The sequence below is a fragment of the Anomaloglossus baeobatrachus genome, chromosome 5 (assembly GCF_048569485.1).
Source record: "Anomaloglossus baeobatrachus isolate aAnoBae1 chromosome 5, aAnoBae1.hap1, whole genome shotgun sequence".
NCBI lineage: Eukaryota > Metazoa > Chordata > Amphibia > Anura > Aromobatidae > Anomaloglossus > Anomaloglossus baeobatrachus.
This window is the reverse complement of record NC_134357.1, coordinates 588,904,565-588,923,267: the sequence shown is the minus strand read 5'-3', so window position 1 is coordinate 588,923,267 and position 18,703 is coordinate 588,904,565. Positions and strand designations below refer to the sequence as shown.

The 18,703-nt window shown below is 37.7% G+C and overlaps 1 long non-coding RNA gene across 1 annotated transcript in view; it reads right to left on the bottom strand.

Moving 5' to 3' along the window:
- Positions 1 to 1,646: 1,646 nt before the first annotated feature.
- Positions 1,647 to 18,703, bottom strand: part of LOC142310466 (uncharacterized) — a 180,414-nt gene continuing 163,357 nt past the window's right edge. Inside the window, exon 3 of the long non-coding RNA XR_012754162.1 lies at positions 1,647 to 1,731. This is a non-coding gene — a long non-coding RNA (uncharacterized LOC142310466). The remainder of the gene's footprint in view (positions 1,732 to 18,703) is intronic.

Genomic DNA, 18,703 nt, shown 5'->3' with positions numbered 1-18,703 from the left:
ATATGAAGCTCTTTGGAACTAAATCTGGAACTTGGAAGGTGTACTCGGTCATTCAACATTATCTGGTTTCAATATATCAATCACAAGGTGGTCAATGAAGGTGTATTTTTTTCAAAAAGTTATTGCTTTACAAAGATGGTCTACATCAAAGTCTTCAGAACAAAATCTAGAACTTGCATGGTCTACGTACTAACATTCCGCATTTTCTGGTTCCAAGTTATTGATCCACAACATCCTCTATCAAGGTGGAATGTTTTCAAATAGTTATTGTTCTTGAAAGATGGTCTTCAATTGTCTACGTCAAGCACTTCAGAAGGAAATCTAGAACTTCCATGGTCTGTGCACTGATATTCAACATTATCTGGTTCCAAGATATTGATCCACAATAGAATGTTTTCGAATAGTTATTTCTCTTGAAAGATGGTCTTAAATTGTCTACATCAAGCACTTCAGAAGGAAATCTAGAACTTCCATGGTCTATGCACTGATATTCAACATTATCTGGTTCCAAGATATTGATCCACAACAGAATGTTTTCGAATAGTTATTTCTCTTGAAAGATGGTCTTCAATGGTTTACATCAAGCTCTTCAGAAGGAAATCTAGAACTTCCATGGTCTATGCACTGATATTCAACATTATCTGGTTCCAAGATATTGATCCACAATAGAATGTTTTCGAATAGTTATTTCTCTTGAAAGATGGTCTTCAATGGTTTACATCAAACTCTTCAGAAGGAAATCTAGAACTTCCATGGTCTACTCAATGACATTCAACTCTATCTGGTTCCAAGATATGATCCACAAGGTCCTCAATGAAGGTGGAATGTTTTCGAAAAGTTATTGCTCTAGAAAGATGGTCAACTGCCTATGTCAAGCTCTTGGAAAGTTGGATGGGCTACTGACATGCACCATTATTGGGATAACGTGTAACAACAAGATATTAACATCATCTGGGTGGCTTTCGAAGAATGTGGAATTTACAAAATAAAAAGTTATTGGTCTACAAATGTTCCTCAACGGTCTCTGACAAGTTCTTCAAAACACAACGTAGAATTTGAATGGTTGATCAAAGGTTGCCAAAGAAAGCGGAATACTTTCGAAAGGCTGTTGGTCTGAGATGTTCTTGATTGATCTAAATACAACTCTTTAGAAGGTGACCTCGAAAATGGATCATCTTCTCGTTCAGTAGAGTCCTACCAAAATATATCATCCGAATTTAGATTTCTACAAGACCTTACATTTTGGGCCATAGAGACTTGTGGCCACTTAGGAGCTCACAGGGTTTCTACGACTTTTAGAAGAGTACTACTGACTCTTATATAAAGCTGGTGGCATGACCTTGTGCCTTTACTCCATACTATCAAATTGAGAATGCCACCGCGCTAGACGTCTTGCATGAAAATTTCATGAAAAGCCAATTTTAAGTTTGGTTTCTCCTGGATGGATGGAAGGGAATGACCTATGTATAATGACCTTTGGTTTGTTTTTATTATTTATAGGTTTTATGTATAAGCTTTGCCTCTACAGAAATATTTACTTATACACAAATAAAAGCTCAGAATTTCACTTTAGGTTCAAGCTTTATGACATTTATATAGGTTTGATGTCAACTGGTAACAATTAAGAGGTCCTAGGGTCCTAGGTCATGGGTTCAAAAGTTCTGGCAGCGTCCATTGGTATGTCTCATCCTATGGCCATGGTCCGTCCTTTGAAGAAAATGGACTAGGGGGCTGCAAAAGGAAGAAAAACGGGGATTAAAGCAGGACGATTACACTTATCCAGGTCCGCTCATTATTTTCATGAATATTCACTGCTTCCCCTCCAAGACAGCTTCTCTGATTGGTTGTAGAGTATAAAAATAAACAGAAAAAATTCTTCTGGGTCCGCTCATTAAAGGTGATGAATATTCACTGCTTCTTCCACCCACCCTTTGTGACAGCGTCTGTGATTGGTTGCCTTCACAATAGCTGTCTGGGTCCCCAAAATGGAATGTAAAAATAAATAATTGGAAAAAATGGTGTGGGGTCCCCATATTTTGATATCCAGCGCAGATAAAGCAGGCAGCTGGAGGCTTATCTTGGCTGTGTATCAAAATACGAGTAACCCCGTGCATTTTTTAATATTATTTAAATAAATAATTTAAAATAACATTGTGATTTTCATACCTAGCCAAGATAAAGCAGACAGCTGGGGGCTGGTATTCTCAGGCTGAGGAGGCCCATTGTTAATGGGCACTCCCTGGCCCAAACATAGCAGCTCACAACCACCCAAGAATTGGCGCATACATCAGATGCACCAATCCTGGTGTTTACTTGGCTAATCCCAATTGAGCCGTGATAATCAGGGTAATATAAGGGGTTAGTGACAGCTGTGATTTATCAAAAAATCACAGTGGCCAAAAAGCCCTAGATTAATAATGGGTAGGGGTCTATGAGAACCCCCCAATTACTAATCATGCAAGTAAAAAGAAATAAACACAAAAAATAAAAATCCTTTTATTTAAAAAAAATACCCTCTTTCTCCAATTAACCCCCAAAACACCTCTGTAGGTCCGACATAATCCACAGACAGAATATTCCTTGATGATCCTGGCTCTGCTACGTCCTGAGGTCGCAGTGTGCAGTCACACAAGAAAACATGACCAATCACTGTTGCATCCGGAACCCACTGACAGAGCCGCAACTGCGAGAGTGGTGATGTCAGCGAGTTCACCTGAGGTCACAGCTGCCGGTTCCCATGTTACCTAAGATGTAACCTCAGGTGAAGTCACCTGAGGTGAACTCAAATCCAGTAATTCAGCATTGAGTTCAATGGTTCTGGATTACCAGATTACTGACTTCAATGGTGTCGGATTACCTGGTTAACTAGCACCATTGAAGACAATAAACTGGCAATCTTGAACTCAATGCCGTATTACCGGAAAGTGCACACATTCCGGTAATCCGAGATTGAGTTTACCTGAGGTCACAGTTGAGGTAACGTAGGAACCCCGGCTCTTACCTCAGGTGAATTCATTGAAGTCCATGAAAGATTACCGGATTTGGCTATGTGCGCATGTTGAGTATTTGGTTGCAGACATTTCTGCACCAAATCTACATCTACTGGCAGAAAAACACACCAAACAATGCATTTTTTAAACATTTTTGGTGCGTTTTTCTGCCAAATGTCTGTAACCAAATACTCAATGTGCTCACATAGCCTAATCCGGCATTGCATTCCATTAGTTCACCTAAGGTCACAGCTGGGGTACCATGGGAACTCCAGCTGTGACCTCAGGTGAACTCATTGAACTCAATCCGGGATTACCAAACGCATATGCATTCCGGTAAAATGGTATTAAATTCAATGCTGCTGGATTAGCGGATTATTGATTTCAATGGTGGCGGTTAGTTAGGTAATCCGGCACCATTGAAGTAAATAATACGGTAATGCAGGACCATTGAATTCAATGCAGGATTACCGGATTTGAGTTCTTAGAGTTCACCTGAAGTGAGTTCATGGAGTTTACCTGAGGATACAGCTGGGGTACTGTGGGAACTGCCAGCTGTGACCTCAGGTGAACTCACTGACGTCACCACTCTCATAGCAGTGTGTCCACGATGTTGCAGTGCTCGGTTGCATTGTCTAAAGTGACCCTGTGCTGTGACCTCAGGATGTAGTCAAGCCAGGATCATCGTGGGACGTTGTGTCTGTGGATTACTTCGGACCTGCAGAGGTGTTTTGAGGGTTAATAAATTGGAAGAAAAGGGAATTTTTTTGTTTTTTTTTAAATAAAGGATTTTTCTCTGTTTTGTGTTTTTCTTTTTACTTACACGATTAGTAATAGAGGATCTCAAAGACCCCTCCTCATTACTAACCTTGGGTTTAATGACAGCTCTGATTTTTTGACAAAGTACAGCTGTTATTAACACCTTATATTGACTCAATTGCCATCGCACCAGGGTAATCAGAATTAGTAAGTGCCAGGAATTTTGCATCAAATAGATGCTCCAATTCTGGGGCGATTGAGGGCTTCTATTTTTAGGCTGGGGAGGACCCAATAACCATCGGCCTCCCCAGTCTGAGAATACCAGCCCCCAGCTATCGGCTTTATCTTGGCTGGGTATCAAAAGTTGGGGACGCCAAGCCGGTTTTAAAAATATTTATTTAAATATTTGATACTCAGCCAAGATAACGCACACAACTGGGGGCTGCAAGTTTTAGCTGTATGATTTTTCTGCGCTGGGTATCAAAATATGGGGGGCCCCACAACATTTTTTTAAAATTATTTATTTTTACACTCCAGTTCGGGACACAGACAGCTAATGTGAGGGCAACCGATCACAGACCCCGGCATTCTGACTGCAACCAATCACAGACACTGTCACAGAGGTTGGGCGGGGGAAGCAGTGAATATTCATAACCTTTAATGAGCGGACCCAGAAGCAGTGTAATACTTTAATCCCTACTTTGCTTTTATTTTTATTTTTTTCTGGTGACTGAATTCAAGCAGTAACATGGACTTCCTTGAGAAGTTGGTGTTCGGGGTTCGTGCACTTATTTCCATAGAAGTGAATGTGGGTTACAGAAACCAAGAAGCACAGCCACTTTTTGGCCAGGGAATATATGAACAGAGACTGGAATACCCCTTTAAGGAAAAGGTCAATGTTATAGATTCCATCTGTATTTCCTTATTACATCACATTACTATTTGCACACAGTCCTCTGTCGTGACTCACTGGAAACAACCCGTTGACCTCAATGTGATGTTTCAGATTTTGGGGTGATTCATGACGTTTTGCATATGTGATGTCATCATCTGTACAAGGCGTCTGTGATAGGTTGTCCTCACTATAGCTGTCTGGGTCCCCAAAGTGGACTGTAAAAATGAATAAATAATTGGAAAAAATGGTGTAGGGTCCCAAGTAATTTGATACCCAGCTCAGATAAAGCAGACAGCTGGGGGCTGCAGCTGTGCGCGTTGCCTTGGCTTTGTATAAAAATACGAGTAATCCCATGCATTTTTAAATATTATTTAAATAAATAATTTAAAATACCGTCCTGAGGTACCACCACAATTTTCATACCCAGGAAAGATAAAGCAGACAGCTGGGGCTGGTAATCTCAGGCTGGGGAGGCCCATTGTTATTGGGCACTCCCCGGCCCAAAAATAGCAGCCCACAACCAACCCAAAATTGGAGCATCCATTAGATACGCCAATCCTGGCGATTACCCAATTGCCCTGGAGAGGTGACAATCGGGGTAATATTAGGGGTTAGTGACAGCTGTGATTTGTCATAACTTCGCAGCTGCCATAAAGCCCTAGATTAGTAATGGGTAGGGGTCTATGAGACACCCCATTACTAATTGTGTAAGTAGAAAAAAATAAACACAAAACATAGAGAAAAATGATTTATTTTTAAAATAAACAAAACACCCTCTTACTCAATTTATTAACCCCAAAACACGTCTGCAGATCCGACGTAATCCACAGACAAGACCGGCTCGGCTACATCCTGAGGTCGCAGTGAGCAGTCACATTAGAAAACGTGACTGATCACTGTTGTGACCAGGACACACTGACAAAGCCACAGCTGGGAGAGCGGTGATGTCTGTGAGTTCCCCTGAGGTCACAGCTGTCAGTTCCCACGGTAACCCAGCTGTGACCTCAGGTGAAGTCACCTTAGATGAACTCATTGAACTCCGGTAATCCGGAATTGAGTTCAATGATTCTGAATTACCGGATTATTGAGTTCAATGGTGCCTGATTACCTGATTAAATAACACCATTGACGTCAATAATCCGGTAGCATTGAATTCCAAGCCAGATTACTGGAATGTGCACGCATTCCAGTAATTTGGGATTGAGTTCAGTGAGTTCACCTAAGTCGAGATCACCTGAGGTCACATCTGTGACCTCAGGTGAATTCAGTAAACTCAATGCGGGATTACCGAATAAGGTTCCATGCACATGTTGAGAATTTGCTTGCAGACTTTTCTGCATAAAATCTGCATCTTCTGGCAGAAAAATGCATCAAACGATGAGTTTTTGTGCGTTTTGGTGTGTTTTCTGCTAGGAGATGCAGATTTAGTGCAGAAATGTCTTCAACCAAATACTCAACATATGCACATAGCCTAATCTGCTAATTCGGCATTGTGTGAAATGAGTTCACCTCTGGGGTACTGAAGGAACTCGAATTGTGACCTCAGGTGAACTCAATCCCGGATTACCAAAATGCATATGCATTCCGGTAAACCAGCATTAATGACTTCAACGGTGCCGGTTAGTCAGGTAATCCGGCACCATTGAAAACAATAACTCGGTAAATCAGAACCATTCAACACAATTCCAGATTACTGAATGTGAGTTTGTAGATTTCACCTTAACTGAGTTCATTGAGTTCACAGCTGAGGGTACCATGGGAACGGCCAACTGTGACCTCAGGTGAACTCACTGATATCACCATTCTCACAGCTGTGGCTCTGTCAGTGTATTCCTGATGTTGCACTGCTTGGTTGTGTTTTCTAATGTGACCACGCACTGCGACCTCAGGATGTAGATGAACCGGTATCATCATGGGATGCCTTGTCTGTGGACTATGCTGTATCTGCAGGGGTGTTTTAGGGGTTAATGAATTGCAGAAAGAAGAAGTTTTCTTTGGTTTGTTTTATACATAAAGTATTTTTCTGTTTTGTGTTTATTTTTTACCTTCACGATTAGTAATGTGGGGCCTCATACACCCCTCCCCATTACTAACCTCGGGTTTGAGGACAGCTGTGATTTTTTGACAAATCACAGTTGTAATTAACCTTTTATATTGCCTCGATAAACTGGGCAAAGCACCGTATGTGCCAATTCTGAGGCAGCTACAGGCTGCTATTTTTAAGCTGGGGAGGGCCCAATAACCTTGTCTGAAAATACCAACCCCCAGCTGTCGGCTTTATCTTAGCTGGATATAAAACTTGGAGGGAAGTCACACCAGTTTTAAAATTATTTATTTAACGTTTTGATACACAGCCAAGTTAACACAGACAGCTGGGGGTTGCAGCCTCCAGCTGTCTGCTTTATCTGTGCTGGGTATCAAAATACGGGGGACTCCACACCATTTTTTTAAGTATTTATTTTTCCACTACACTCCGTGACCCAGACAGCTAGTGTGAAGAAAACCAATCACAGACCCTGGCATTCTGACTGCAACTAATCACAGACGCTGTCACAGAGGGTGGGTGGGTGAAGCAGTGAATATTCATAACCTTTAATCAGCTGACCCGGAAGCAGTGTCCTACTTTTGGGTGTGCAGCCTCAAGCTGTCTACTTTAATTGCACTGGGTATCAAAATACAGAGGACCCCACACCATTTTTTTTTACACTACACTCCGGAACCCAGACAGAAAGTGTGAGGGCAACAGAGGGTGGGTGGGGGAAGCAGTGAATATTCATAACCTTTAATCAACAGACCCGGAAGCAGTGTTCTACTTTTGGGGGTGCAGCCTCAAGCTGTCTACTTTAATTGCTCTGGGTATCAAAATACAGGGGACCCCACACCATTTTTTTTTACACTACCCTCCGGAACCCAGACAGCTAGTGTGAGGGCAACCGAGGGTGGGTGGGGAAGCAGTGAATATTCATAACCTTTAATCACCAGACGCGGAAGCAGTTTCCTACTTTAATCCCTGCTTTTATTTATTTTTCTTTTCCTGGTGACTGAATCCACACTGTAACACATACTTCCTTGAGACGCCGGCATTCGGGGTCCGTACACAGACTTCCATGGAAGTTAACGTGGGTTACAGAAACTGGGAAAGTCAGCAAAGTTTTGGCCACGGAATAGAAACAGAAACTGGAACACCCCTTTTAGGAAAAGTTCAGTGTTCTAGATTCCGTCACTATTTCATTATTTCTTCCCTTATTACATCACATTACTGTTTACACACAGTCCTCTGTCGTGAGTCACTGGAAACAATTGCTGACCTCAATCTCACGTTCAGATTTCGGGGTGATTCATGAAGTTTTGCATATGTGATGCCATCATCTGCAGAGATAATGCCGCAAAATCATCATATATAAGGAAGAGATCCGGAAAAACCGCATATCCCGTAATGGGCTTAATTGGGTGGAGAATGGATGGTATGTCTGTCTATTGTGTCATGTATTACACCGCCAAACTGTGCACGAGATGTAACAGCGTAAAGGATTTAGCCTACAGTCCCATCAGCTTTATACACAAGCACCGAAGTATACCCGAACATCACACAACTAATCTGCAGAGGGGTATATTGTCATCATAAGAGAAATGGCCGATTATCATGAGGAAGGTTCAGGATGGGGCTGAAAAACATGTACAAATCAGACATAAAAAACAGTAATATAGCAGTTATATTATTAAACATAGGGGGCAGTATTATAGTAGTTATATTCTTGTATATAGGAGCAGTATTATAGTAGTTATATTCTTGTACATAGGGGGCAGTATTATAGTAGTTATATTCTTGTATATAGGAGCAGTATTATAGTAGTTATATTCTTGTATATAGGGGCAGTATTATAGTAGTTATATTCTTGTACATAGGGGCAGTATTATAGTAGTTATATTCTTGTATATAGGGGTAGTATTATAGTAGTTATATTCTTGTATATAGGGGTAGTATTATAGTAGTTATATTCTTGTATATAGGGGTAGTATTATAGTAGTTATATTCTTGTATATAGGGGTAGTATTATAGTAGTTATATTCTTGTATATAGGAGCAGTATTATAGTAGTTATATTCTTGTACATAGGGGGCAGTATTATAGTAGTTATATTCTTGTATATAGGAGCAGTATTATAGTAGTTATATTCTTGTATATAGGGGTAGTATTATAGTAGTTATATTCTTGTATATAGGGGCAGTATTATAGTAGTTATATTCTTGTATATAGGGGTAGTATTATAGTAGTTATATTCTTGTATATAGGAGCAGTATTATAGTAGTTATATTCTTGTACATAGGAGCAGTATTATAGTAGTTATATTCTTGTACATAGGAGCAGTATTATAGTAGTTATATTCTTGTATATAGGGGCAGTATTATAGTAGTTATATTCTTGTACATAGAAGCAGTATTATAGTAGTTATATTCTTGTACATAGGGGGCAGTATTATAGTAGTTATATTCTTGTATATAGGGGGCAGTATTATAGTAGTTATATTCTTGTATATAGGGGTAGTATTATAGTAGTTATATTCTTGTATATAGGGGGCAGTATTATAGTAGTTATATTCTTGTATATAGGGGGCAGTATTATAGTAGTTATATTCTTGTATATAGGGGGCAGTATTATAGTAGTTATATTCTTGTATATAGGGGTAGTATTATAGTAGTTATATTCTTGTATATAGGGGGCAGTATTATAGTAGTTATATTCTTGTATATAGGGGGCAGTATTATAGTAGTTATATTCTTGTATATAGGGGTAGTATTATAGTAGTTATATTCTTGTATATAGGGGGCAGTATTATAGTAGTTATATTCTTGTATATAGGGGGCAGTATTATAGTAGTTATATTCTTGTACATAGGAGCAGTATTATAGTAGTTATATTCTTGTACATAGGAGCAGTATTATAGTAGATATATTCTTGTATATAGGGGCAGTATTATAGTAGTTATATTCTTGTACATAGGGGGCAGTATTATAGTAGTTATATTCTTGTACATAGGGGGCAGTATTATAGTAGTTATATTCTTGTATATAGGGGCAGTATTATAATAGTTATATTCTTGTACATAGGAGCAGTATTATAGTAGTTATATTCTTGTACATAGGGGCAGTATTATAATAGTTATATTCTTGTATATAGGGGCAGTATTATAATAGTTATATTCTTGTACATAGGAGCAGTATTATAGTAGTTATATTCTTGTACATAGGGGCAGTATTATAGTAGTTATATTCTTGTACGTAGGGGGCAGTATTATAGTAGTTATATTCTTGTATATAGGGGCAGTATTATAGTAGTTATATTCTTGTATATAGGGGGCAGTATTATAGTAGTTATATTCTTGTACATAGGAGCAGTATTATAGTAGTTATATTCTTGTATATAGGAGCAGTATTATAGAAGTTATATTCTTGTACATAGGGGCAGTATTATAGTAGTTATATTCTTATATATAGGGGGCAGTATTATAGTAGTTATATTCTTGTATATAGGAGCAGTATTATAGAAGTTATATTCTTGTATATAGGGGGCAGTATTATAGTAGTTATATTCTTGTATATAGGGGCAGTATTATAGTAGTTATATTCTTGTACATAGGGGGCAGTATTATAGTAGTTATATTCTTATATATAGGGGGCAGTATTATAGTAGTTATATTCTTGTATATAGGGGCAGTATTATAGTAGTTATATTCTTGTATATAGGGGGTAGTATTATAGTAGTTATATTCTTGTATATAGGGGGCAGTATTATAGTAGTTATATTCTTGTATATAGGGGTAGTATTATAGTAGTTATATTCTTGTATATAGGAGGCAGTATTATAGTAGTTATATTCTTGTATATAGGGGGCAGTATTATAGTAGTTATATTCTTGTATATAGGGGGCAGTATTATAGTAGTTATATTCTTGTATATAGGGGCAGTATTATAGTAGTTATATTCTTGTATATAGGGGCAGTATTATAGTAGTTATATTCTTGTATATAGGGGTAGTATTATAGTAGTTATATTCTTGTACATAGGGGCAGTATTATAGTAGTTATATTCTTGTATATAGGGGGCAGTATTATAGTAGTTATATTCTTGTATATAGGGGCAGTATTATAGTAGTTATATTCTTGTACATAGGGGCAGTATTATAGTAGTTATATTCTTGTATATAGGGGGCAGTATTATAGTAGTTATATTCTTGTACATAGGAGCAGTATTATAGTAGTTATATTCTTATATATAGGGGGCAGTATTATAGTAGTTATATTCTTGTACATAGGGGCAGTATTATAGTAGTTATATTCTTATATATAGGGGGCAGTATTATCGTAGTTATATTCTTGTACATAGGGGCAGTATTATAGTAGTTATATTCTTGTACATAGGGGCAGTATTATAGTAGTTATATTCTTATATATAGGGGGCAGTATTATAGTAGTTATATTCTTATATATAGGGGGCAGTATTATAGTAGTTATTATAGTAGTTATATTCTTGTATATAGGGGGCAGTATTATAGTAGTTATATTCTTGTATATAGGGGGCAGTATTATAGTAGTTATATTCTTGTATATAGGGGGCAGTATTATAGTAGTTATATTCTTGTATATAGGGGCAGTATTATAGTAGTTATATTCTTGTACATAGGGGGCAGTATTATAGTAGTTATATTCTTATATATAGGGGGCAGTATTATAGTAGTTATATTCTTGTACATAGGGGCAGTATTATAGTAGTTATATTCTTGTACATAGGGGCAGTATTATAGTAGTTATATTCTTATATATAGGGGGCAGTATTATAGTAGTTATATTCTTGTACATAGGGGCAGTATTATAGTAGTTATATTCTTATATATAGGGGGCAGTATTATAGTAGTTATATTCTTGTACATAGGGGCAGTATTATAGTAGTTATATTCTTATATATAGGGGGCAGTATTATAGTAGTTATATTCTTATATATAGGGGGCAGTATTATAGTAGTTATATTCTTGTATATAGGGGCAGTATTATAGCAGTTATATTCTTGTACATAGGGGCAGTATTATAGTAGTTATATTCTTGTATATAGGGAGCAGTATTATAGTAGTTATATTCTTATATATAGGGGGCAGTATTATAGTAGTTATATTCTTGTATATAGGGGCAGTATTATAGCAGTTATATTCTTGTACATAGGGGCAGTATTATAGTAAATATATTCTTGAACATAGGGGCAGTATTATAGTAGTTATATTCTTGTACATAGGGGCAGTATTATAGTAGTTATATTCTTATATATAGGGGGCAGTATTATAGTAGTTATATTCTTGTACATAGGGGCAGTATTATAGTAGTTATATTCTTGTATATAGGGGCAGTATTATAGCAGTTATATTCTTGTACATAGGGGGCAGTATTATAGTAGTTATATTCTTGTACATAGGGAGCAGTATTATAGTAGTTATATTCTTGTACATAGGGGGCAGTATTATAGTAGTTATATTCTTGTATATAGGGGCAGTATTATAATAGTTATATTCTTGTATATAGGGGCAGTATTATAGTAATTATATTCTTGTACATAGGGGCAGTATTATAGCAGTTATATTCTTGTATATAGGGGCAGTATTATAGTAGTTATATTCTTGTATATAGGGGGCAGTATTATAGTAGTAATATTCTTGTATATAGGGGGCAGTATTATAGTAGTAATATTCTTGTATATAGGGGGCAGTATTATAGTAGTTATATTCTTGTATATAGGGGGCAGTATTATAGTAGTAATATTCTTGTATATAGGGGGCAGTATTATAGTAGTTATATTCTTGTATATAGGGGGCAGTATTATAGTAGTTATATTCTTATATATAGGGGGCAGTATTATAGTAGTAATTATAGTAGTTATATTCTTGTATATAGGGGCAGTATTATAGCAGTTATATTCTTGTACATAGCGGCAGTATTATAGTAGTTATATTCTTGTATATAGGGAGCAGTATTATAGTAGTTATATTCTTATATATAGGGGGCAGTATTATAGTAGTTATATTCTTGTATATAGGGGCAGTATTATAGTAGTTATATTCTTATATATAGGGGGCAGTATTATAGTAGTTATATTCTTGTACATAGGGGCAGTATTATAGTAGTTATATTCTTGTATATAGGGGGCAGTATTATAGTAGTAATATTCTTGTATATAGGGGCAGTATTATAGTAGTTATATTCTTGTATATAGGGGCAGTATTATAGTAGTTATATTCTTGTACATAGGGGCAGTATTATAGTAGTTATATTCTTGTACATAGGAGCAGTATTATAGTAGTTATATTCTTGTACATAGGGGCAGTATTATAGCAGTTATATTCTTGTATATAGGGGCAGTATTATAGAAGTTATATTCTTGTATATAGGGGCAGTATTATAGTAGTTATATTCTTGTATATAGGGGGCAGTATTATAGTAGTAATATTCTTGTATATAGGGGGCAGTATTATAGTAGTTATATTCTTGTATATAGGGGGCAGTATTATAGTAGTAATATTCTTGTATATAGGGGGCAGTATTATAGTAGTTATATTCTTGTATATAGGGGGCAGTATTATAGTAGTTATATTCTTATATATAGGGGGCAGTATTATAGTAGTTATATTCTTGTACATAGGGGCAGTATTATAGTAGTTATATTCTTGTATATAGGGGCAGTATTATAGTAGTTATAGTCTTGTATATAGGGGCAGTATTATAGTAGTTATATTCTTGTATATAGGGGGCAGTATTATAGTAGTTATATTCTTGTACATAGGGGGCAGTATTATAGTAGTTATATTCTTGTACATAGGGGGCAGTATTATAGTAGTTATATTCTTGTACATAGGGGCAGTATTATAGTAGTTATATTCTTGTATATAGGGGCAGTATTATAGTAGTTATATTCTTGTACATAGGGGGCAGTATTATAGTAGTTATATTCTTGTACATAGGGGGCAGTATTATAGTAGTTATATTCTTGTATATAGGGGCAGTATTATAGTAGTTATATTCTTGTACATAGGGGGCAGTATTATAGTAGTTATATTCTTGTATATAGGGGCAGTATTATAGTAGTTATATTCTTGTATATAGGGGCAGTATTATAGTAGTTATATTCTTGTACATAGTGGCAGTATTATAGTTGTTATATTCTTGTATATAGGAGCAGTATTATAGTAGTTATATTCTTGTACATAGGGGGCAGTATTATAGTAGTTATATTCTTGTATATAGGGGCAGTATTATAGTAGTTATATTCTTGTATATAGGGGCAGTATTATAGTAGTTATATTCTTGTATATAGGGGCAGTATTATAGTAGTTATATTCTTGTACATAGTGGCAGTATTATAGTTGTTATATTCTTGTACATAGGGGGCAGTATTATAGTAGTTATATTCTTGTATATAGGGGGCAGTATTATAGTAGATATACTCTTGTATATAGGGGGCAGTATTATAGTAGTTATATTCTTGTATATAGGGGGCAGTATTATAGTAGTTATATTCTTGTATATAGGGGCAGTATTATAGTAGTTATATTCTTGTATATAGGGGCAGTATTATAGTAGTTATATTCTTGTACATAGTGGCAGTATTATAGTTGTTATATTCTTGTACATAGGGGGCAGTATTATAGTAGTTATATTCTTGTATATAGGGGGCAGTATTATAGTAGATATACTCTTGTATATAGGGGGCAGTATTATAGTAGTTATATTCTTGTATATAGGGGGCAGTATTATAGTAGTTATATTCTTGTACATAGGGGGCAGTATTATAGTAGTTATATTCTTGTACATAGGGGGCAGTATTATAGTAGTTATATTCTTGTACATAGGGGCAGTATTATAGTAGTTATATTCTTGTATATAGGGGCAGTATTATAGTAGTTATATTCTTGTACATAGGGGGCAGTATTATAGTAGTTATATTCTTGTACATAGGGGGCAGTATTATAGTAGTTATATTCTTGTATATAGGGGCAGTATTATAGTAGTTATATTCTTGTACATAGGGGGCAGTATTATAGTAGTTATATTCTTGTATATAGGGGCAGTATTATAGTAGTTATATTCTTGTATATAGGGGCAGTATTATAGTAGTTATATTCTTGTACATAGTGGCAGTATTATAGTTGTTATATTCTTGTATATAGGAGCAGTATTATAGTAGTTATATTCTTGTACATAGGGGGCAGTATTATAGTAGTTATATTCTTGTATATAGGGGCAGTATTATAGTAGTTATATTCTTGTATATAGGGGCAGTATTATAGTAGTTATATTCTTGTACATAGGGGGCAGTATTATAGTAGTTATATTCTTGTACATAGGGGCAGTATTATAGTAGTTATATTCTTGTATATAGGGGCAGTATTATAGTAGTTATATTCTTGTATATAGGGGGCAGTATTATAGTAGTTATATTCTTGTATATAGGAGCAGTATTATAGTAGTTATATTCTTGTATATAGGGGGCAGTATTATAGTAGTTATATTCTTGTATATAGGGGCAGTATTATAGTAGTTATATTCTTGTATATAGGGGCAGTATTATAGTAGTTATATTCTTGTATATAGGGGACAGTATTATAGTAGTTATATTCTTGTATATAGGGGCAGTATTATAGTAGTTATATTCTTGTATATAGGGGCAGTATTATAGTAGTTATATTCTTGTATATAGGGGGCAGTATTATAGTAGTTATATTCCTGTATATAGGGGGCAGTATTATAGTAGTTATATTCTTGTATATAGGGGGCAGTATTATAGTAGTTATATTCTTGTATATAGGGAGCAGTATTATAGTAGTTATATTCTTGTATATAGGGAGCAGTATTATAGTAGTTATATTCCTGTATATAGGGGCAGTATTATAAAATGTTAGATTTGTGCGTTTCTTCCTCGCTTTCTCGTTGCTGCGCCCATCATATATTTGGTTTTCTCGGCCTCTATGATGCGAGGTCTTCGCTGTGTTTCGGATCCTTCCTTCTCTTTACCTCAGATGGTCACAGAAACAACCATTAGTAGTAAAAGCAGCGACTGAGGCCATAAATCATAGAAGCTGCATCATCCACAGTCATTACTGCTCAATCTGCAGAGTTATAGCCTAAGTATAAAGGACTCTAAACTCCCAGCACATGAAAAATCCACCAGCAGAATAGTGAGTGCAGCTCTGGAGTATAATACAGGAGGTAACTCAGGATCAGTAATGTATGTACACAGTGACTGCACCAGCAGAATAGTGAGTGCAGCTCTGGAGTATAATACAGGAGGTAACTAAGGATCAGTAATGTATGTACACAGTGACTGCACCAGCAGAATAGTGAGTGCAGCTCTGGAGTATAATACAGGAGGTAACTCAGGATCAGTAATGTAATGTATGTACACAGTGACTGCACCAGCAGAATAGTGAGTGCAGCTCTGGAGTATAATACAGGAGGTAACTCAGGATCAGTAATGTAATGTATGTACACAGTGACTGCACCAGCAGAATAGTGAGTGCAGCTCTGGAGTATAATACAGGAGGTAACTCAGGATCAGTAATGTAATGTATGTACACAGTGACTGCACCAGCAGAATAGTGAGTGCAGCTCTGGAGTATAATACAGGAGGTAACTCAGGATCAGTACTGTATGTACACAGTGACTGCACCAGCAGAATAGTGAGTGCAGCTCTGGAGTATAATACAGGAGGTAACTCAGGATCAGTAATGTAATGTACACAGTGACTGCACCAGCAGAATAGTGAGTGCAGCTCTGGAGTATAATACAGGAGGTAACTCAGGATCAGTAATGTAATGTACACAGTGACTGCACCAGCAGAATAGTGAGTGCAGCTCTGGAGTATAATACAGGAGGTAACTCAGGATCAGTAATGTAATGTATGTACACAGTGACTGCACCAGCAGAATAGTGAGTGCAGCTCTGGAGTATAATACAGGAGGTAACTCAGGATCAGTAATGTAATGTATGTACACAGTGACTGCACCAGCAGAATAGTGAGTGCAGCTCTGGAGTATAATACAGGAGGTAACTCAGGATCAGTAATGTATGTACACAGTGACTGCACCAGCAGAATAGTGAGTGCAGCTCTGGAGTATAATACAGGAGGTAACTCAGGATCAGTAATGTATGTACACAGTGACTGCACCAGCAGAATAGTGAGTGCAGCTCTGGAGAATAATACAGGAGGTGACTCAGGATCAGTAATGTATGTACACAGTGACTGCACCAGCAGAATAGTGAGTGCAGCTCTGGAGTATAATACCGGAGGTAACTCAGGATCAGTAATGTAATGTATGTACACAGTGACTGCACCAGCAGAATAGTGAGTGCAGCTCTGGAGTATAATACAGGAGGTAACTCAGGATCAGTAATGTATGTACACAGTGACTGCACCAGCAGAATAGTGAGTGCAGCTCTGGAGAATAATACAGGAGGTGACTCAGGATCAGTAATGTATGTACACAGTGACTGCACCAGCAGAATAGTGAGTGCAGCTCTGGAGTATAATACCAGAGGTAACTCAGGATCAGTAATGTAATGTATGTACACAGTGACTGCACCAGCAGAATAGTGAGTGCAGCTCTGGAGAATAATACAGGAGGTGACTCAGGATCAGTAATGTATGTACACAGAGACTGCACCAGCAGAATAGTGAGTGCAGCTCTGGAGTATAATACAGGAGGTGACTCAGGATCAGTAATGTAATGTATGTCCACAGTGACTGCCCCAGCAGAATAGTGAGTGCAGCTCTGGAGTATAATACAGGAGGTAACTCAGGATCAGTAATGTATGTACACAGTGACTGCACCAGCAGAATAGTGAGTGCAGCTCTGGAGTATAATACAGGAGGTAACTCAGGATCAGTAATGTAATGTATGTCCACAGTGACTGCCCCAGCAGAATAGTGAGTGCAGCTCAGGAGTATAATACAGGAGGTAACTCAGGATCAGTAATGTATGTACACAGTGACTGCACCAGCAGAATAGTGAGTGCAGCTCTGGAGTATAATACAGGAGGTGACTCAGGATCAGTAATGTAATGTATGTACACAGTGACTGCACCAGCAGAATAGTGAGTGCAGCTCTGGAGTATAATACAGGAGGTAACTCAGGTTCAGTAATGCAATGTATGTACACAGTGACTGCACCAGCAGAATAGTGAGTGCAGCTCTGGAGAATAATACAGGAGGTAACTCAGGATCAGTAATGTATGTACACAGTGATTGCACCAGCAGAATAGTGAGTGCAGCTCAGGAGTATAATACAGGAGGTAACTCAGGATCAGTAATGTATGTACACAGTGACTGCACCAGCAGAATAGTGAGTGCAGCTCTGGAGTATAATACAGGAGGTGACTCAGGATCAGTAATGTAATGTATGTACACAGTGACTGCACCAGCAGAATAGTGAGTGCAGCTCTGGAGTATAATACAGGAGGTGACTCAGGATCAGTAATGTATGTACACAGTGACTGCACCAGCAGAATAGTGAGTGCAGCTCTGGAGTATAATACAGGAGGTAACTCAGGTTCAGTAATGTATGTACACAGTGACTGCACCAGCAGAATAGTGAGTGCAGCTCTGGAGTATAGTTCAGCCTGTGTCGCTGTATCTGCTGTGTGATCAGTAATGTACGGCAGTGTGGGTGGGTTGTCCGGGTGGTCTTTGTCCCTGGTGATGGATGCCTCTGTCCGCCGTGTTCCCAGCACTGGCATTATCCCCGGCAGGTTGCGGTGGTCTCGGGGGGGATGGAGTTCCGCTCTGCAGTGTGGTCGGGGCCAGCATTACTCTGCATTACTGAGTGGATCAAATGGACTTTCTGTTCTTAATCCAATTTGATTACTGGGCCATTTAGCCTTTGTTCTTCCTCTGAATGTGGCGGATTCGCTCCTGGCAGACACATTACAGATTACCCGGCAGCCATTACCAGCAGACGGCTCCTCCAGAGAGCCTTATATATGGGGGGTTAACCCCTGGGTGTCCGACGCCGGCTGCGCAATGGG